Below are 22,993 nucleotides of genomic sequence, written 5' to 3'. Positions count from 1 at the left end.
GGACACAGCCCGCACTTTTGGTGGCAAGTCCGGAGGAGATAATGAGAAAAACAAGGAGGAGTCACCTACCAGTCAGGACAGACCTAAGGTGCAGTGAGCTGAGGTGACCCCTGCCTTTAGAAATCCTCCATCTTGGTTTTAGAGGATTCCCCCAATAGGAATAGGGATGTGCCCCCCTCCCATCAGGGAGGAGGCACAAGGAGGGTGTACCCACCCTCAAGGACAATAGCCATTGGCTACTGCCCTCCCCTGACCTTATCACCCCCCTAAATTTAGTATTTAGGGGCGACCCTGAAGCCAGGAAATCAGATTCATGCAACCTAGAAGAAGAAGAAGGAATGCTGACCTGAAAGCCCTGCAGAGACGACTGAGACAACAACTGACTTGGCCCGAGCCCTACCGGCCTGCCTCCAGACTCAAAGAACCTGCACAGCGACGCATCCAGCGGGACCAGTGACCTCTGAGGACTCAGAGGACTGCCCTGCACCCAAAGAACCAAGAACCTCCTGAGAACAGCGGCACTGTTCAGAAACAGCAGCAAACTTTCAACTTTGAAACAACTTTAAAGTGACTCTCACTTCCCTCCAGAAGCGTGAGTCTTCACACTCTGCACCCAACGCCCCCGGCTCGAGTCCACGACAACCAACACTGCAGAGAGGACTCACAGGCCACTCCAATGACGTGGACCCTGAGTCGACCTCCCTGCACCCCCACAGCGACGCCTGCATAGATGATTCAGAGGCTCCCCCTGACCGCGACAGCCTGATAACAAAGGAACCCGACGCCTAGAGCAAGCACTGCACCCACAGCCCCCAGGACCGAGAGGAACCACCTACCAGTGCAGGAGTGACCAGCAGGTGGCCCTCATCCTAGCCAAGTCGGTGGCTGACCCAAAAAGCTCCCCGTGTCCTGCCTACATCAACAGAGTGACCTCAGGGACCCTCCATTGCTTTCAATAGCAAACCCTACTTTTCACACTGCACCGAGCCGCCCCTATGCTGCTGAGGGTGTGTTTTGTGTGCTTGCGTGTGACCCCCCCCCAGTGCTCTACAAAACCCCCCTGGTCTGCTCCCCGAGGACGCATATACATACCTGCTAGCAGACTGGAACCGGAGCACCCCTGTTCTTCATAGGTGCCTATGTGTTTTGGGCCCTCCTTTGACCTTTGCACCTGACCGGCCCTGTGTTGCTGGTGCAGTGGCTTTGGGGTTGCCTTGAACCCCCAACGGTGGGCTGCCTATGCCCAGGAGACTGACAGTGTAAGTGGTTTACTTACCTGTGAAAACTAACCAAACTTACCTCCCCCAGGAACTGTTGATGTTTGCACTGTGTCCACTTTTAAAATAGCTATTTGCCATTTTACCAAAACGGTGTGTACTACTGTTTTAAATCAAAGTTCTATACTTACCTGTGTGAAGTACCTTGCATTTAATGTACTTACATCAAATCTTGAATCTTGTAGTTCTAAAATAAATTAAGAAAATACATTTTTGATATAAAAACCTATTGGTCTTGAGTTAAGTCTTAGAGTGTGTGTTCCTCATTTATTGCCTATGTGTGTACAACAAATGCTTAACACTACCCTCTGATAAGCCCACTGCTTGACCACACTACCACAAAACAGAGCATTAGTATTATCTAATTTTGCCACTATCAACCTCTAAGGGGAACCCTTGGACTCTGTGCACACTATTTCTCACTTTGAGGTAGTATATACAGAGCCAACTTCCTACAGGGATCGTGTCCCACGGGGACATCTGCCAAGGAGGGACACTGATGTCCTTTCAGGAACTAAGGGACCAATACAACCTATGCCATACTCAGTTCTTTCGATACCTCCTATTTTGTCATGCTTTGAGGGTTCATATCCCAATTGATGCCCAGGTTCCCAAATATAATCCGCTTGAAGCAAAGCTCCTAATCGGGCACATGGGCAAGGGAGCCACATCAGTGATTCATCACTCCCTGATGATTAATACAACAGACAGGTTTCCTTCTCGCCGACGAAGGTGGGAGCGCTGAGTGGGCGAATTGGATGATGATGTCTGGAGAAAGGCAGATTTGGCCATGAGAGAGCTGGCTATTTCCTCATGGCTGTGGCTGGTCCAGATCAACTATCTTCATGCAACTTATCTGTCCCCCATCAACAACAGCAGGCCACATGTGCCTGATGTTCCTTCTCTGACTCCAACTTCTTTCATGTGGTTTGGACTTGTCCGCTCCTATATCCTTTTGGGATGGGGTGAGCCGTGAAATCTCAGCAATACTAGGCCATTCCATGAATTTGGATCCCCGGGTGGTGCTATGGGTCTTTTGGAGGAACTTGGAGGGCCACACTCTAAAAGGAGCTTCATAGGACAGGCCTGCTTGGTATCCAAGAGAGATATGTCTTCCCAGTGGAAACAACCTGCACCCCCCTCGCTGATGGTTTGGAGGAAGGGGGTTTATTAATGTACACATCCAGAAAACCCAATATACGAGGCAAGGGAATACCCTCAAAAACATAATAAGATATAGGGGAGGTGGTGGACATATCACGGGAATTAAGAAGGTTGTTTGACATGACTGTGCATATTCAGTATTTTGTTCCAGAGCTACCATGATAATAATGTCTGTACCACAGTGGATGATGTTGTGTGTTAATAAACTCAATAACATTTTGGTTATGAATAAAGTAATACATTTTTCTTTTTAAATGCAGTCCCATTTTCCTTAAGGAAAATGGACTGCTTTTAAAAAAAAAAGGTTTTCATTATTAAAAGGCAACCACATCGGCATTGTGTTCTGCTGAAGCCAGCAGGTCACCATTGCTGTGATGATATCCAAGTGTAGTAAGTCACAATTTACAAGCTCCCTCAAGAATAATGATGAGGAAAGTCAGACTGTGATCCACTACGATTTGGTATTTTGTGTTCATAAGTTGGCTGACAAAATACTATTCTATTCTAAGAAAGGTGGTGTAAATTTGCAACTTCATTTTGTAAATAGAAATTTCATACACCAGGCTGTAGGTTTCTTTAAGAGCAGTTTGATAGATGCTCATTTGACCTTCTTCAGCACTGTTCTTTGCATTAAGTGAGGTTTTGGGTTTCACTGGTATGTCTTCTGTGAAAAGTTTTTTGCATAGGATTTTCTTGAAGATAGCAGAACAGTAAGTCAGCTGGTGATTTATATTGTTTGATGTTAGTCCATTAAATAATGTAGAAAACATACTTAAGATGTTTCTGTCAATTGTTTGACTTTACGCTTCTGGCTTGGGGTGTGTGTTGCTTCTTGTTACCTTTGACCTCAGGAGGGTGCATAGCTCTGTTTTTTCTATGCAACGAGTGGTGCGAGAATCACAGAGTGTGTAAGAGAGAATAATTTAATTGGAGAGACCTTTAAGGCCTGCTAGTCCAGAAATTATTATGAAGGCCTTCATTGTGGGTCAAGATACAAAGGAGAGGCAAGGAATTAATATTTCTAATAGTTGCTCTGTCACTGTGGAACTAATGAGTATACCCATTTCTACTGCCCTGTTCTAGCTTTTCCCGCCATTTATGTTTGTGATTTGTTTGGGGGAGGATTTCAATACTGTAAGCTTCTTTGTGAACCAATGTTTCGACCTGGTGCAAGCTGGGTGTGATTTTTTTTCCATAGGTTGACAGTTTTCAAGGCTTTTGTCAATCATTCATTGAATTTGGAATTACTGCTGACATACAGCCAAATATTTCAGTGGTAGGTTTGTGGTTATTTTTTGCATGCATTATCTAGAGTTATTGGATGAATTTCCCTTTTGAAATTCTGATCCCCGCCCAAATGAGGAGCAGAAACCACATCTCCCCAAAATAGCAGGTTGTCATGGTCACATGTGCATCTAGATCTTCCTCTTCCTCCCTTCGCGGATGAATAAATGCAGCTACACAATCAAAGCAACATGAACACTCATCACTCTTAAAAGCTAAATTCCTACTACATATGCCACCTTCACAGCTACCAGTGGCGGCTCCTCTGCTGGGGTCGAGGAGGGTTGCCCCCGCCATCAGTGACAGCTGCAAAACCTTTAACAAGTAAAGGATAATAAACTATGTTTATTATCCTTTACTTGTTAAAGGGCGGGACAAGTGGGGTGACTAGTAGTGATGGGAGTGCACTGTGCACTCCCCTCACTGTGCATGTATGTCTTGGCTTGTGTGTTTTGACCGTCTTGGGGCGGCCAAATATACATGCGCAGTAGGCTCTCTCAAGCCTTGAGGGAGCCTGCACAGGCTCCCAGTCTGCCTGTGAGCGCCCTGGCTGGGTGCTCCCAGCCAATCCTGACGCTGCTCTGAGTAGCGTTCATGATTGCCCGCAGGGCAGGCTGGGAGCCTGTGTCTGCAGAATCCGGATGACGGAGAGGAGAGGAGCGGCCCGTGGAGTGGAGTGGAGGTAAGTTTAATTTATTTTTTATTTGATATGTATGTTTTGTGTAATGTACCCCCACCCCTTGCCCCTCGCACCGGCTGCCCCAATCCATGTGAACCCCGCAAGTTGAGACTGCAGCACACACCGTTCCAACCAGATGCAATAATGTGAAGCCTAAGCGTTCTAACAGTCTCTTCTCTTTGCTGCTCTAGATGCTCAAGTAAAGCTGCCCATGACAAAATAGGAGCACCAGTCTTGTAGTCCAACACAACACTTAAAAACGTCTTAAGGATTTGAAGCACTATATACATGCAGATACTGCCAAGGCATAATAATGCTGCATGTGTGTGTGTGTGTGTGTGTGTGTCTGACAAAAGTAGCCCAGAAGGCAAGTGAGTAAAAAGACTGGTGGTTGGTTTCCTGTTGAGCAGACTCAATGAAAGCCCCTTCTGTCACCGAACATCTTTGCAGTTGAAAAAGGTGATCAGCCCCCACACACTAGGTTACCGGACATGATCCCCTCCAGGATGCCACCACAGAACAGACGATCAGTACCTGCTGAAGAGATAAGAGGGAGAGGGATATTGCAGGGTATTGAGCACAACCAAATACACCAAAACACACAATATAAGAATGTGACAGAAGGAATACCTAATGCAAGGACATTGAAAAGGGGAAAAACATGTGAGGGAAAGGTACATAGGTGTGATGTGATACCAAATTGAGAGCCACAGCAACTAACCACACATTGCCAGGCATGGACTCCATATCAGAATGGCTTCAAATACTGCCTCTACATTTGCCTGGAAGCTTACCAGTAACCAGGAAGTGAGTAACAAGTGTATCGGTCGGTTAGAGGTCTAGTGTTCATAGTCTCTTCCGTTTTCATTGTGTCATTCTCCACATTCTCCTTCCGCGGGTAGGCTATTGCGTGATCAGCTGCCTGAACCTGAATTGTAGCAACAGCAAGGTGATGGATGTAATGCTTGAATTAACCATAGCCACTGACAGTCGCTCGGGACCGCATCCTAATCCATAATTTTTCACCCCCCCTCATGTCACATCAATTTAAACCTAGCCATATACAAATTAACCTTGATCCTGCTCCAATCGGAACAGTAAAGTCCGAACTGCCAGGCCACGTCTTCCTTGAAACAGAAAACAAGCACCCCAGGACTGGTTTTGCATTTATTAAGGGGTCATCAGCTAGGTACAGCTTGATTCCAGTGGCACAGTGAGCAGGAGACCAATGGCTGTGCATACCTGTCGCAATTAGAGCAGCAACTGCAACAACTACAATATGATGGATGGAATGTTAATCTCAGCCACTGACAATCACTCCACATCACATCTCAATCCATTATTTTTTGCCCACCATGCCACCTCAGGTTCTCAGTGTTTTCAAAACATTTTGAAATCAGTGTTTATTCAGCTGCCTAACGCCCACAGTAGAAAAAACTGTGTTTTCCAGTGTATACAAAACATGCTGTTTTTTTGCAGTGAATATTATAAAGTAAATATTTAATTTAGAGGATAAGTAATGCAGGGTATGTAGTTTCTTCCCTTTGACAGCATGTTCAATAGACTCATGTTAGAAATCTTTAAACATATAAAAGTCTGTGTATTGCATTCTCACACACACTTACATCTCATTATTCTCTCTCACCTCTATCATTCATTCTGTCAGGACTCTGACTGGTTTACAGGACTATTACTGGATTACAAATGTGAGAGTGCTAAATTCAAGTGTTTAAAAAAAAACAAAGTCCTAGACTAAGATGGGGATCATTCATCTACTCCTTACTGTATGTTAGGATAATGTAGGACAGTCAACCCTGCCAACACCATAGTACATTGTGAAATCTTCAAAAAGTTGCATTTCACCTGATTATTTTCTAGCGATGCATTCTAAGACACTTGCAATTGAATACTTTAAGCATGCTTGCCACTGCTTTTCTGCACTCTGTGCTTGACCACTTTGAGGTGGTGTTGCTGTTGTGTGGACATTCATAGCTGCCAAGTGTCCCCTTGACAAACGTCTGACTTTGTCTGCTCCAGAGTTTTAACAGACATCACATTGTATCCTAGGACCTGAAATGTTTGCTGTTAACATTGTAACTATAAGATCAAAACTCCACCAGTAAAGTGCAGTTGAGTAAAAAAACAGGAATAGCTGAATGTATCACACGTAACATTTGGACACCTTGCAGCTATGAATTTTGTTGGTATATGGAAAGTCTTGTGTCATGTTTTTCTTACTATCCTATGTGCATGGTGACAGCACTCTTTTTACAGGTACCTGCAACTAAAAACCTTGCAATGAATGATTAAAGCCTGGGGTTGTTGGCAGATGACCTGCTATCAAAACCAAGGTGTGATAAAATGGGGTGTTGTGTAAAAGAGTTCTACTCATTCTATGTCTGTGGTAAATGTGATAGTACATATTGCCATCTCACAATCATTGAAAGAGGTATATCTTGCCAATACACCAAATATTATTTTAATATTCCCAGACTATCTTTCCTGTATACAATATTTAGATCAGTCTTAAAGTGTGCTTCTGAACCCTGTACCTTTAATTCAAGTGCACAAAACTGGAAGCTGTCTATCTTGTATTACAAAGCTACCCCCTTCAGAAAGAGATAAAATGACTCATTCTTTTACAATCATCGCTAGGGACTACCTGTCCCAGAATCTCTGCAGGAGGAGGGGGAGAAGCAGTGATACCGGGCAGAAATCCTCCTTGAAGTGGTATGTAGCGCCATCGCTGCCCACTCCATTGGCCACAGCCGGGCAAAGCCTGGGCCAAGGGTGGGCCCATCCACACCCGTCAAAGCCAGGATAAGGTAAGGCAGGGCCACCCCCCCTTAGTTTTGTACTACAAGGCAAGATACAGCCACTTACCCGCAAGGAGTAGCGATACAATGACCTCTTTTTTTCTTTACTGCTTGTTCTAATTGAGGAATCAACAGGGCAAAAATGCTGCAGACTACTTTTTCCCTGCACTAACTCTTTATCAGTCCACCCTTCTCTTGCTCTTCTAAAATCCACTATTCTCAGATTTAATGCAAAAATAAAGGTGACCATCAGCCTAAACATGCAGCTGAGAACCGTGTGGTCAGAGACATAAATAACCTAATTGAGGAAGTGTAAAGTATATTGAAGACGAATGCCCTGTGTAAAGGAGGGCCCAACTATAAGGAGAAAGGTGGTTGAAACCTTTAAGAAAAGACCTAAGGTATGTAGGATAAACAGTCCCCCATATGTACAACAACTTGCCGGGAAACCCATCCCTTCTAATGGGATGGGAGTGATTGTTCAATTACTGGCAATGTGGCCAATGTGGAAATGACATCCAAAGTAGAGTGTACAAATAGTTTGACATTCTGCAGTGTGAACACATCTCAATCAATCAACCCCCAAAACAGCTGATGAGCCCTTTTAAGTAAACCAGAGCTGATGAACTAATCAGTGATGCTGATCCACCAAAACTTGCAGAGTTCGTTGGCCTCATCAGTGTATAGAGAGGGGAGATAATTGATTTAAAGCGAGTAATCCTTAGGCTTTTTGACACTCTGGTCACACCATCTGGAGGGCCTTACATGAATCACAAACTGTTGAATACCTTAAACTTTGAGCTTACTACTGCAATACCTCCTGGAAGTTCTGCTAAATCTGCAGTCAACTTCTAAGAACCTCCACGGATATACAATACATGGACTGCCAGAAGGGTTGGAAGCTCAGCCTGCATTGGTTGTGGTCTCACAGGAAGGACTAGTTTAAATTTTAACAATAAAAGCATAGCTCCATCCTTATTTCCTTTCACCTCCAAGGTTCCCGTCTGACTTTTACGAATTCCTCATGTAATCACTGTGCGTCTTTTAAAGCAGTCCTGATAATTAGTTCCTCATTCACAAATCCAACTGGGCCAATCAGTGTATGACAAAAGTCCCCAAATTACTGACTGGCACCACCGAAAGCAAAGACTCCTTAAAGAACAAAGTTGTTTATTGGATTTGGCATGTTTGATATTGGTATTCAATTGTTTATTCAGATATTGTCTATGTAAAACATTATGCTGCACATGGGGGGCAATGGAATTCAATTGAGGTGCAATTGACAGATGTAGAGTTAGTCAAAGGCTTGATTATGCTAGACCAGCGCACTTCCCATCCAGAGAGATCTGACCTTCAGTTAAAACTGGGACACCCATGTGAGGCCCAGAAGGGACCCAGGTTCAATAAAATTAAGGGTTGTGAAATGATGTGGACTGCAGCTCCATCCATGGGAAGAGGCACAATCACACTAGGTTGACTGACTTTAATCTATTTTCCCTCAATGGAAGACAGGGTTAACATAGGCAACGATCAAGGTATTCTTTGTGCTATCCAGTAAAGCAATTAAACTACTCAACCAGATATGCGAGGAAACTTTTATAAATTGAAAGTGTATGTAAACAATAATTTGACCCCTGAAAATGCTCATACAAGATAGATGGTTCATGGAGAAATTATGTGAGTAAATCACATTTAATACCCCACATAAGTATATAGAATTGGAACCTAGCAGGGATTAAATTTAAACTAGCTGATGAGGACTGGGGAAAAGTAATTGATAAAGACCACATATGCATTTTCCAAGTGACTTTGGCCACTAATCAAGCTTATAGATGAGGCTACATCACAGGTAGCATTAAGAACAAAGCATCCAATGTGGGCAGGTCATCTGGAGGGCTAAACATACAGATAAAAACTGCACTCAACTGCACAGTTAAGAAAATTGAAATAGCCTCTCTGAACATATTAGTTCTTAGACTGACACCAAAACAAGGGACTTCTTGTCTATTGGTAAATATTTACAATTAAACTACCCCACAAAACAAACAAGAAATCTCAGACCTTGAAAACTTTGAACGATATAATAAATGCTGATTAGGAAAGGCACCATTTGGTTATCATGGGAGATTTTCATAGTTGCTTTGAGCCTTACGACCCTATAATAGAATTGACTAAAGAGGAGGTGGATGAAAATTGGGGAATTCCAACCTTGGCTCATCTAAGAAGGAAAATGTGAATGAGTGCAAAGCACTAACCATAGTAGACCCAGTAGTGTCCCATGGCCTAAAAGACTGTTATGGTTGTTTTTCATCAGGTCAATGTGTCAAACTAACATTTAGAAGAGGTTAATACAAAAGTAATATTGATTATCTCGAGAGTTATAGTGATCCCCGGATATTTCACCTCTTCTTTATTGTAACCCCATCTGTATGCATATTCTAGGCCATAACATCAGTTTTTTCATTATTGATGCCATATCCAGCCATTTTCCCAATCTCCGCTGTCCGTTCTTCTTGAGCTGGTATAGTTTTCCCTAAATTAGCTGTATACACTATCAGATCATCTGCATATAGAGAGACCTTCCTACACCAGTTCCCACACCTAAACAAGACTGTCCTCTGTTCACCTCTAATTTTACAAGTCAGGGGCTCTATGTACAAGTCAAACGATAATGGGGATAATAGGCACCACTGCCCTGTTCCCCTTTCGATTTTAAAGGGTTGAGTTAGGGAACCATTGACCAAAACTCTTGCATCAGGATTCTGATATATCTTTTGTAATGCCCTAACAAAGTTCTCACCCAGATGAATAACCGTGCAGAGAGTACTTAAGTAACTCCATTTAACCTTATCAAATGCTTTTGTAGCATCTACCATTATGACTGCCAAAGGTTTTAGCATGAGTTGGCTAGGTCTATTGAGCCTATCAACACTTATGTCAACTCGTGCATATTTCTACCTTTTAAAAATCCTTTTTCATGTTTGAGCTTTCCTAGGACTCCACTTAATCTATCTGCCAAGATTTTTGCAAATATTTTATAGTTGCAATTTAGCAGGAATATCGGCCTCTATGATTCATTGGTTTTAATATTAATGTAATGATGGCTTCCTTCCAGGATGGAGGAATCATGCCTCTGTCTTCCAAGATATTGTTACACAAGCTTGTCAAGAATTTTGTTATATATTTTCCCTGAGCACTGTAAATTTAAATTGGAAGATTCTCAGGGCCTGGCGCTTTCCTGGTTTACCGGGCTTTCTACCCAGCTCCACTTCATCCAGCCCTATCTGTTCAATTAAAACTCTATTGTCCTCCTCACTCAAAGTAGCTAGGCCCAACTCTTCTAACCAAGTCTTAACTGTCTCTGGTGACACCGCTAAACTTTCTGTGTATAATTCCTTTAAAACGATCCAAAAGGCTTTACCTATCTCCTCTCCACTTCTACTTATCCCCATGGAGTTCTTATCCCGTATTTCTGTCACTCTATTTCTAGCTATGTCTGATTTTATTTTCCAAGCCAGCAGTTTGCCACAGTTTTCCCCGTATTCAAAATGTGCCACCCTGATTGCCTCACATCTCATCTTAATCCTTCTCTCCATCACAGCTGCCAGCTCAAATCGTATTTCCTGATCTAACTTGCACAGTTGATCAATTTCCCCATCATCCAAGTCCAGCTGTGTCAGCCTTTGCTCTATTTGCTGCACCTTCTCTTCTAACCTACTGATCTCTTCCTTATATGCCTTCCTCTTGAATGAGGCCACCATTATCAGTATCCCTGTGAAAAAAGCCTTAAAGGCTGGTGAAGTTGACCCTGCATTGAGATTTAAAAAATCCTTTACATCAGCTTGCAACTCTGCTACCACATCCACATCCAGTAATATAGTTCGTCTAGGGTCCACCTGGGCTGACCTAAATTCCCCGTTAGCCGAATCTTCAAACTAATTGACAAATTATCTGATAAGTGAGCTCCAACATGTACTATTTCCTCCACACTCTCCTTCAAGCTCCCATCTATCAAGACATAATTGAGCATAGACTGATGTCTATATTTCTTGTTGTTATACATGTATCCCCATTTGGGCCACATGTTCTCTCTCCATACATCATGCAACCCCAACTGTGACATCATAGATAGCACCTGGAAACACATTTTTCATTAATTCTAGATCTACTTCCTGAGGATCTATCTAACTCATGGTTTAGTACAACATTAAAATCCCCCATCCATATTATGGAGTCTGAGAATTTCAACAGGTGTTGAAATAGATTAATTAAAGGTGAGTGTCATCCTTGTTAGGCCCATAATATCCCACCAAAGTAAATGCGGAGCCATAGCCACCAATTTCCCAATTACCACCTCCCCGCCTTATCTACTGGCCCCTCCTGGAAGGAGATATTGGGATGGTTTTTAATTAAAATAGCTACCCCTTTACTACCCCCACCCTGGCTAGAGCTTACTATCTGTTGCAGCCATCAACATAGTTTCAACACCTCAATACATTCTTGTTTAGACAGGTGTGTTTCTTGCAGCACTAGTACATTCACTTGTGCATCTCTCAGGTATTGCAGCAGCCTCCTTTGCCTATTCCTCACTCTTAAACCATTAAGATTCCAAGACAGAAACCTCAATCCCTTTGCCCTACTCAGCTATGTACTGTCACTACCTCAAGATTTTGATTCCCCCCTGAAACCTCTCCTTTCTCCACGAATCTGAGGACACTTTGGGGGTCATTCTGACCCCGGCGGTCTCAGACCGCCGGGGTCAGGGTCGGCGGGAGCACCGCCGACAGACCGGCGGTGCCCCGCAGGGCATTTTGACCGCGTCGGTTTGGCCGCGGTCAGACAAGGAAAACCGGCGGTCTCCCGCTAGTTTTCCGCTGCCCTTGGAATCCCCCATGGCGGCGCAGCTTGCTGCGCCGCCATGGGGGATTCTGACACCCCCTACCGCCATCCTGTTCCTGGCGGTTCGCCCGCCAGGAACAGGATGGCGGTAGAGGGTGCCGCGGGGCCCCTGGGGGCCCCTGCAATGCCCATGCCAATGGCATGGGCACTGCAGGGACCCCCATAAGAGGGCCCCACTGTGTATTTCAGTGTCTGCAATGCAGACACTGAAATACGCGACGGGTGAAAACTGCACCCGTCGCACATACCCACTCCGCCGGCTCCATTCGGAGCCGGCTTCCTCGTGGGGAGGGGTTTCCCCCTGGGCTGCCGGGCGGCCTCCTGGCGGTCGCCCGCCAGCCCAGCGGGAAAGCCTGAATGGCCTCCGCGGTCTTTCGACCGCGGAGCGGCCATATGGCGGTTCCCGCTCTATCGGAATCACCCCCTTTATTTTCTTTTTACCCTCATGCTCCCCATCCAGTGACTCCCATCCTCCCCATCTACCCCCACCCCCACATCTCACCCCATCCCATGTTGCACTGGGAGAACCCACCCTGCCTCCTTTCTCTAGGCATCAGCGCCTCAGGGGGACCTCCGCCGAACCCAGTCCTCATATATCAACTGACACGTAAACACGAAACTTGAGGGAAGGGAGCAAAATTGAGCATATTACCTGTCCTTCTCCAGAGTCTGGATAGGACCATCTACTTCTCTGTAATCCTTAAAATTATACATTTTATTGTTCGCCATTAATCTCAGGGAAGCCGGAAACTTCGATTGGGCCATGGCCCCCAACCTCTTCAGTACATCAATTTTTTTTCCCAACTCCCATTGTTTGTTAAGTGTTGTACTTGAGACATCTGATCTGATTTCAAAAGGGACTCCCTCCACCAATAGTGATTTCTTCTTTAACGCAGCTACTAAAACATGCTTCTTAATTGCATACGTGTGAAAGCATACTAGCATTCTTCTGGGCATATCTCTACTGGGGGCTTTCTAAAAGAATCCCTGTGTACCCTTTGAATGTCCCTTGCAATGTCTACCTCTGTGTCTTTAATTTATATCCCTTGTTTAATCAGGCGAACCACAAGCCTTTTCAGATCATCTCCTTCCATTCCCTCAGGAACCCTTAGAAATCTCAAGTTATTCCTTCTCTGATTGTTTTCCAGAGATTCAACTTTAGTCATAACACTTTCCTCCCCTACTTTCAAACTTTGAATGTTCTCCTTGTTTCTTTCCACTGCAGCTTTAAGATCCCCTACCTCCTCCTTGAGTGCAGCCTTTCTCCCTGCTAGTTCATCAATCTTTTTGCGGAGAACCTTACATAAACCTCTGATCTCCATCTGGTTCGTGTGTGATTTCTCAAAGCCACCCCTAACTTCCAAAGAGTCGGCTCTCAGCATTCGTGTAATAGACTGCCCGAGGGGCCCATCTGCGCTGCTCAGTTCATAACTGTCTTCATCCCCTATCGATGTCTGGAGTGGGGTTTTTCCCAGCGGGGTTATAAGTCTGGGCCTTTGATATTGCTGCTGACTATCCCCGCGCAAACTTTGCTAGTTCTTCCATCCCAAGCTTCTAGGAGTTACTGGCCGACTTCCAGCCTGTGAAGTCAGCTGTAGTACCTATAGGGATAGAGAGTCTGGAATCTTTCGCCTCTACTGAGTCCAAGCCTGCCAGAGCTTGAAAGCTATTTGGACTACACTCTGCCTGGGCTGTTTGGATTTCTCCCAAGCTTGTACTGTTACTCGGAGCAGCCATGTCCATATATCTGTCCTGTTGCAACTGTTTTCTCCCCTCTCTCTCCTCACTGGCTGGCAATCTGGGCAAAACTCTAAAATATGTTCTCAATGAGGGGGTAACCCTGGGTCTCTTTCTTAGTTGCCTCCCACCTTTTAATTTGGGAATAGCTTTACCCCTACCATTACTGCTACTTTGGCCCTCTTGGGTTTCGGGTATGGTTATTTTAAAGGGGGCCTCACCACCTGTATTTGTCAGTTTCTCTTTGGCTCCAAAAATCTTCCTACCACTTCTCAAGGAGTAAACTGGGCTCCTGCCTAGCTTATTTGTTACCACATCTCCCCCCTCTTTTCTGGTGCTACCCAACCCCCTAGCTTCATATACTGCTTTATTACTTGTCTCCAATAGTTTAATACAATCCCCACGCTGAGCTACATTCAAGCGGAGAAGTATAAAGTACCTTGTCCTTCCGTGTCAAAATTCACTGCTGGCAGAGACCGGATCGCGTCTTCATTCCCCTCTGTCCTTCTAGCACATGTGCTGATTCTGCCACCTTTCCCCGGAAGGGAATCCTCACAGCCACCTCCCTCATGCATCGGAGGTCGGACGCCACTGTAGCCCACAGCACGGCTTTCTCCGAGCCCCGTCCGCGCTGTACCTCCTCCACCGCATCTCTCCAGCCAACCTTCCCTGCCCACTTGAGAAGGTAAGTCTTTTACTGAATTTCTCCTCCTTTGGTAAGGTAAATTGAGGAGCTGTACGTCTCGTGTGCCACCCTCCTTCCACTCCTGGGTCCAGCAGAGCTTCTCCCGTGGCCCGCTATCTAGCTGGCCGCAATGTTCAGAAATGAACTTTACGAAGGTTAAGAGGGACTCCTGTCGGTTAAGGAAGAGCTGGGTTAATCTTCCTTTGACTATCTTAGGGAGAGTTAACTTAATTAAGATGACAATCTTACCCAAATTTGTATTTATTTTTAATGCGGTGCCTCTGATGTATGATAAGGAATGGATGAGCATGTTTCAATGTAAAATTAGTAGTTCCATATGGGCCTCAAAGGGAGTGAGTAACACCTGGAAGAAGTTGAGAAAGAAGAAGGAGAAAGGGGGATTGGCTCTGCCGGATTTGCAATATTATGTGTGGGCCTTTTTTTAAAAAAAAATGCACAAGAGCTACTGAATGAACCAGGGGATTCTGAGATGGGGCAGATATTTAAAGTGATGATGGAAATTGGTGACAGAGCACAGAGTGTTTCTTATATAAATTTGGAGACCCCCAAATTCTTCAAGAAAGTGAGATTTGAGGTAATGCAAGACTCAGCAAAACTTTGATGTGCTGTAAGGAGAGCTACCAAATAATCATATTACAGTAAGCATTCTCCCATTTTGGACTCTTCAGGTTCACTGGAATGGTCCAGAGATGCTCTGGCTGTACCCTTGAAAGAGGTTGGGATTTTGGAATGGGGGCTCCTCTGCAATAATGGAGTCATGATGACATATGAGGAGCTTAATATGGAGATGGGGGGAGCTCTCTAAATTTAAATATCTCCAAATAATCAGCTGGATGTAGTGTGTGAAAGAGGAGGTGGGGGCTCAATTGAATTGAAAGAGCTTTTATATTTGAAGGCACAGTTGAATACCCCATTGAAAAAGTAATTGACAAGTTGGTACTGGTTGATGATGGACGTTGCAGATGGAGAATTCACCCTGTCAGAAGAAGTGTGGGGAGAGCACCTGCCTAGAATACAGATAAGAGATTTATGGCCAGTATCTACTACTCTTCTGTATGCTACAGTTAAACCTGCAGCTTTAAGGAGAAATCATTTGTTTTCAATCCATAGGGCCTTTTGGACCCCTGAGAAACTTTCCAAATTGGGGCACAGTAATCCGACAAGTTGTAGGAAATGCGGTCTGGTCTCTGCTGATGATCTACACATGTTTTTGAAGTGTCCTCAACTTACCGGGTTCTGGGAAGAGGTTGGTGAAATAATAGGTGAAATTCTTTCCATAAACTGTCAGGTAAGCTCCCATCTGGGTATTTTGGACGTCTGCAAAACTCACCGAGGGTTAATAGAGATGGTGCTAAATTACTTTTTTATATGACATTATTAGCTAGGAGAGAGATTTGCAAAAAATGGATCAGTTCCTTTTCTCCCTCTTCTTTGGAGTGGAAAGACTCTCTTGTCTATAATTTTAAACTGGAAATGAAGAAGAGAATTGGAAACATACGTTTTGGGATATATTTTAAAAAAATGGCTAGAAAGATCAAGATAATAATTATAATTAGTAATCTGACATTGTCCTATGATTACACTAGTCGTTGGTCTCACGAGATACTCTGTGGATGGCCTGTAAAGGCTGTACCAGAGATAATGACCAACCCAGACAGGAGCCTGCTGAGAGACTGGTAACGAGTAAAAGGGTCCCCCCCTTTCTTTTTGTTTGTGTAATTCCGAAAGACCTCTTGAGGCGACTCCCCTGAGTATGGGTGTTAAAGTGAATGAGGATACAAAAATGTAAAAAAAATAAATAAAAAAATATTGATTAGGTAGTGATCGATGTTAGAATCTGGCACAAAATGGCTGATATGGAGGTCATTGACGAAGTGAAAGTGATCATGAGCCTCTTATGTTAGACTTCAAAGGGTCTTGAGTCACAGATATGACCTGCCCAGATGCATTTTCTCCTGAAGCAATAGTGCTACCTAACAATAGGAATAACGTGAGACGGGTGGACATATACAATACTGCAAACTCTATGCAAGAGATTTATAACTCACTATTTGTAGCGTTAGCCTCACTAGGGGATCAGGATAAAAAATCATTCAGACCATAGTTGTTCTTCAAGAATTATCTTCAAAAATGAAATAATTTTTTCAGAAAGATATAAAAAAACATAAATACCATACTAAAACACATGAATGGTTTAACTATGATTGTAGAGAGACAAAAACTGCTCTTGTTAATACCATAAAAAGTAAGGTTAGGATTAACACAATTGAATGCAGACAGAGGTATGTAAATATGATTAAAACTTGCAAGATCAAGTAGGAAAACAAAATTTGGGACGATCTACTAGAAGCAGCTAATTCAAAAGATGAGAGGGGGTTTTGGCATTTAGGGCCAGATGTAGGTAGCCTTTTGCACGCCGCAAACTGCGAAAAACGTAGTTTGCGATGTGCAATATGCCAAACGCGATGCAGAAGCGCAAATTGCGAGTCGGTACCGACTCGCAATTTGAGGCTGCGACTCGCAAATAGGAAGGGTTGTTCCCTTCCTATTTGCGACTGCATCGCCATAATGAGTTGCTTTGTGACCGCGAATTCGGTCGCAAACCAACTCGCAGTTACCATCCACTTGAAGTGGATGGTAACTCATTCGCAAAAGGAAGGGGTCCCCATGGGACCCCTTCCCCTTTGTGAATGCCAAAAGAAATATTTTTCAGAGCAGGCAGTGGTCCTATGGATCACTGCCTACTCTGAAGAAACCGAAACCAAATGGTTTCGGAAGTTTTTCTTTTTGCAGCTCGTTTTCCTTTAAGGAAAACGGGCTGCAAAAAGAAAAAAAAACTGCTTTATTAAAAAAGCAGTCACAGATATGGTGGTCTGCTGTCTCCAGCAGTCCACCATCCCTGTGAGTGCATGGACTCGCTATTAATATTCATGAGGTGGGTCTTTGCGACCCCATAGCGAGTCACAGAAGGTGTCTGAGACACCTTTCTGCATAATATTTTGCGAGTTGCAAATTGCGAGTCGCTATGACTCGCAATTTGCAAGTCGCAAAATATTTTTTTGCTACATCTGGCCCTTCGTTACACATGGAGGGAGCAAGGATCATGCTCGCCTTGAAACTCACATATCTTTTAGCGAGTGGTAAGAGTATTTTTCATCTCTCTGCTTGGAAGCACCATGGTCTGACTTTAATGTAGACCCTATGTTATCTTGTGTAAACAAAGGGTGCAGGAGAGAGATTTTACTTTAGAAGAAACCCTTAATGCAATACTGGCACAAAAATAATGGAAAAGCGCCTGGTCTTGATAAGATTCCCTCTGATTTATATCGCTCTGACCATTAATATGGGTACCAATTATAAATGAACTGTCAAATGCTACAGTTGCAGGAGCCTCAATTCCTAAAACGAAAGGGAGCCGATATACTGATTTTTAAGAAGGGTGCTAGAAATACCTTTGCTAACTATTGACCCATAAGTCTTTTTGATAACGTCCAAAAGGTCAATAGTAAGCACTTTATCAAACACTTTGGAAGGGGATATCTACCAACAAGGTGAGTACACATTTACAAGCTGGATTAAAGCTAAAATCAGCATGCTAGATCAGTTTCTATGCTTTCTGATTATAAAATGGAAATCAGTAGGCAGAGTTCAAGGCTCCTTGTATGTATCGTTTTAGGCCTGCAAATTGCTTCTGATCTAGTCCCAAGGGGGGAACTCTGGGAGGTACTGGGCAAAGTAGGGATTCCATCTTGGCTTTTGCCTTTGATCCAACAGTTATACACAGACAACTTTGCCAAGATCAGGTGAGGTCCGGATGGGAAAACTACAGAGGACAATCCAATCAGAATAGGAGTTTGCTAGGGATGTGTCCTGACGCCCATCCTCTTCTTATTGTTTATTAATGGCTGCATTGCATACTTGATGGACTGGGAAAATGATTCACCAAAAATGGCTGGCTCAAAGGTCTGAGGTTTATTTTTAGCAGATGATACATACCTTCTTTCACAAACTCCTGAGGGCTTGTGTATCCTTTTGAAAATATTTAATCTTTTCTGTAAGAGTCATGGCCTGGAATAAATGAAACCAAAACTAAACATATGGGCCTGATTCGCAAAGGTAACCTTAGACCTGAAGTGTAAGTTAGACCTGAAGTCTAAGTTTAGATCTGAGGTCTAAACTTAGACTTCAGGTCTAAAGTTAGACTTCAGTTCTAAAGTTAGATTTCAGGTCTAAAGTTAGACATCAGGTCTAAACTTAGACTTCAGGTCTAACTTAGACTTCAAGGCTAAACTTGTTGAATCATGCCTACGGTGTTCAATATGTGAAAAAGAGCTAAAGGAAATTGTAAGTTTGGAAGGACAAGTACTAGAGATGGTTTCTGAAAATAAATATTTAGCTGTGACACTCACTGACTTCCATAACTGGAAAGCCCAGATTAAGAAAACCGCATTAATTTTGAAGCATCAAGCTTAGGCAACTATCACGTTCACCAACCAGGTCTCATCCTATCCAGTTTCCCAGCCCTGGAGATCTATAAGGAGCAAGACTGTGTAGCAGTCCTTTACAGAGCAGAATTGTGGGGTAGCTGCAAGTTAGATCCAATTGAGAAAAGAGAGAATGCCTTTATCCAAACATTGTTGTACTTCCCAACTAGCGCACCGTTACTCCCATTAAGACTTTAAAACAGAGGAGCTGGTGCCCTACAGAGGATGGCTTGGGGACACGTTAGGCAATTATTTATCACATACGATCCCTTGGTTATGTTATAAAAAAATGGTTGAGGTCATGATTGAATATTGGTTGCATCTCTCTTCAATTTCAGCAGGCACTGACGAATCTGAGAGGTCAAGCTGATGACCACTGTGCTAAGCACTAAGCTTCCTGCTGTTTTGACAGGCAGCCTTTCTGCACTTTTTCTGACGATTAAGAGCTCAAGAAATGGATTGCATTAATATTCCATTTACTAGGGCATTGTTTATTAAATTTAGATTGGGGATTCTCCCTCTCACCACTTTCACCTGTTCGCGGACCAATGGACCAAAAATCTCAATTTTATAAATGTATGTCCTATGGTTTGCCAGGCAGAAGAGAATGAAGAGCACTTGTTATTTGTTTGTTGTGATTATGTGATGCAACACGCTTGTGGATTATCCTCCTCTGAGACACTCTGAGAATCAGAGACAGACAAAATGCAATGGGAACAGGTAAAACAGACAATAAAAGCTGTATTGTTTTTACGATTTCAAAATTCCTGCCAATCAATCTGGCATGTAAGATCAAAGAAAATTTATATAGTATGATAGACAAAAGCACTGAGCACTTTAGATACTTCTATCTGAATGAATTTCAGAAGTTCTTATTGTGAGTGAATTTTGCTATAATGGAGGGCTTTTCTCACACAAACATGCCTCTCTGCAAGAGCTTTTATATAGGTTTATGAGAGAAATGGCTGTTAGTTAGTGATCTGGGCCAGAGCTTAGTAAATCAGCAACTAGAATATTTTTTAGCTAGCCCAGGGCGCTTTTCAATGTCTCCTGGTGAGCATAGCAGAACCTTTTGAAGTTTTTGCTAAATAGTTTTAGACTTCTTTATTACATCTTTCTAATGTTGGTTTCTATGTTATGCTTTATTTTAATGAATTTAGTATGCCAAGGATGTTGCATTTCTTCAGCTAATTATATGATTGTACTTTGTACCTTAATGAGCTGCTAATATTTTCATATTCTTATGGATTTGTTAACCGAAATGAAGTTTTTTGGTGATGATGACTCATTTTTGTTCACTATCCTTTTCTTTGAATGGAATTACAGTTTGTGGTTGTGCATGTGTTTATTACATGTTTGAACCTACAACAAGAAAGGCTAGATTTTAGCAAACCTCTAAAACAATAAGTAAATCGTGAAATTCATTATGCTTTTTCCAACAGATTTACAAACAGAATTGGTTCAAGAAAAATGTCACAAAAGTTAAGAAAAATGTGTCTGGGTAATAAGGTGAAATCAACTACAAAACAAAATGATGATAAGAATTTGCCAGCAATTCAATTACTAGGTTTACAAAAAATTTACACAAATAAATAGTCTACTACAAAGATTTCTAAATAGTGGGCAGAAATGCACCAAGAATATTCATGTGAGAGCCTCAGTCAATGGTTGTCAAGGTGTGGTAATGCTGGAGAATTGCCAGCTACCTGTAAACTGCAGATTGTGTGGCTTTATAGCTTGTGTTCCAGGATATGTGCTTGAATTAGGGCCAAAGATGTCCAACAGAGAAGGAGCTCCTCCTCCCAGCTTGTGGCACCTGCCTGAGCATTATACTGCAAAACTGAATCTAGGGTGCAGGTGATCGAAACATATGGCAAGCAACTAACTCCAAATAGAAATTGCAGGAATAACCAGTCTCTGTCACCTGGCAGGAATTATTTGCTCAAAAGAAGACTGAATAAAAGGTATCCAGGACTGCACTTGAACCTAGCTGATGGACCCTAATGCCTACAGTCAGGTCTGAAGACTTAAGAAAACAACCACTGAATGACCCAAGTAAAATGCAGCTGTACAGAGATTTAATTGGTTGACCTTCTCCCTGGATAAAGTCAATCTCTGACCACAGACAAACTGGTGAGGCAAATGGAAGTATCCTAATTGACGATCAGTTTAGAAGTCATAACCTCACAAGTCTAACCACTTACAAGAGTAAAGGACCTCCCGCCCCGAGGACATTGGAGACTAATAACCAACCTACGATCAGGAGGAGTTTGCCTGTTGTTTTTTTATAATTGTCTGGTATTGTATGATATTGTCTTGTGTTGTATTATATTGCATTATAGCATTTGTATAGTGCTTCCTTCTATGTAGAGTGCTGAAGTGCTTGCTTGTCCACTTGGGTAGCATGCGGACATTCAGTTGAAAGTAGATTGTCTTTGCTTTGAGTGTTTATGGGATGTGTTTCTGTTAGAAATTGGATTGCTAGTTGGCAGAGGTATGCATCCTGTCCAAGTAGGGACCACAATCCTATTCAAGGTAGTCACAACACAACCTAAATCGTCCTGTGCTCAATCTCCGGTAGCTTGGCACAGAGCAGGTAGACTTAACTTTTGTGGCAATATGTAAAGAATTTGTGCAATAACTCATACGGTAACACAGTGAAAACACCACAAAAAGGTCGGGTGCGTAGCATTGATTCCATACTACAGTATTAGGTTTGATGACAAATTGACCCCCAGGGATGAGGCCTGGAAAATCCAAATGTTCTGTGATGATGGAACAGGCGCTGCATCTATTCTGTAGGTGCTGTGATGATTTTTCAGCCGCGAGACAGGCGCTGCATTGATTCTGCAGGCATTGTGTCAATTTTTCTGGCCCTGAGTGTTCTTAACAGGAGACAAGCTGACAAGAACTTGTGTGGGGAAGGCAAAGTCCTTCCAGCAGAGTCAGGGAGCAGAAGGCAGCAGGGCAACAAGCAGGAGAGTCGTCCTTCCAGAAAAGCAGTCCAAATGAGTCCTTTGGGCAGCACAGCAGTCCTTCTGACAGAGTCCAGTTGTAGGTCTAGAAGTGTCTGATTTTAGGGGGTCACAGACCCATTATATATATAACCAAATATGCTTTTGAAGTGGGGGAGACTTCAAAGAGTGGTTTTGAAGTACACCAGTTCCCCTTTCAGCCCAGTCCTTTCTGCTAGGAGATATGTGGGGGTTATCAGTCCTTTATGTGGGTTCAGGCCTCTAGCCTTAGAAGTGTAAGTGAGAGCCACTCCGACCTTCCTGCCCAGGAAGACCCACCAGTATGCAGAGGAATACAGATGCAGCTGAGTGTCCCGTGTTTATGTCTGTCTGAGTGGAATGCACAAGGGGAATTGTCAACTAGTACAGACCAGACATGGATTGGAGACAGTCTGTAAGGCACACAGAGCAGTAAGTAAGCAGTAAATACAGAGAAATGCCTACTTTCTAAAAGTGGCATTTCTAGAATAGTAATGTTAAATCCAACTACACCAGTAAGCAGGATTTCTCACTTCCATTCCAACCATACCAGACATGACAATGCCACTCCTTTCAGATCAGAAATGAACCCTTAAAAGTATATAAGGGAATTCCCACTGCTGGCCTTTGAGAGGAGCAGGCTTCACAATAGTGAAAAACGACTTTAGATATTTTTTCACTACTAGGTCATGTAAAAAATACAAGTACATGTCCTACCTTTTACTTACTTGGCACACTGCCCTATGGGTGACCTAGGGCCTACCTTAGAGGTGACTTTTATATGTAGTAAAACAGGAGTTTGAGGCTTGGCAAGTAGTTTTTAAATGCCAAGTCGAAGTGGCAGTGAAACTGCTCACACACACAGACCTTGCAAAGGCAGGCCTGAGACATGGTTAAGGGACAACAACTTATGTGGGTGGCACAATCTTTGCTGCACGCACACTAGTAAAATTT

The sequence above is a fragment of the Pleurodeles waltl genome, chromosome 12, assembly GCF_031143425.1.
Source record: "Pleurodeles waltl isolate 20211129_DDA chromosome 12, aPleWal1.hap1.20221129, whole genome shotgun sequence".
Lineage (NCBI taxonomy): Eukaryota > Metazoa > Chordata > Amphibia > Caudata > Salamandridae > Pleurodeles > Pleurodeles waltl.
Note: the sequence above shows the minus strand (reverse complement) of the source record.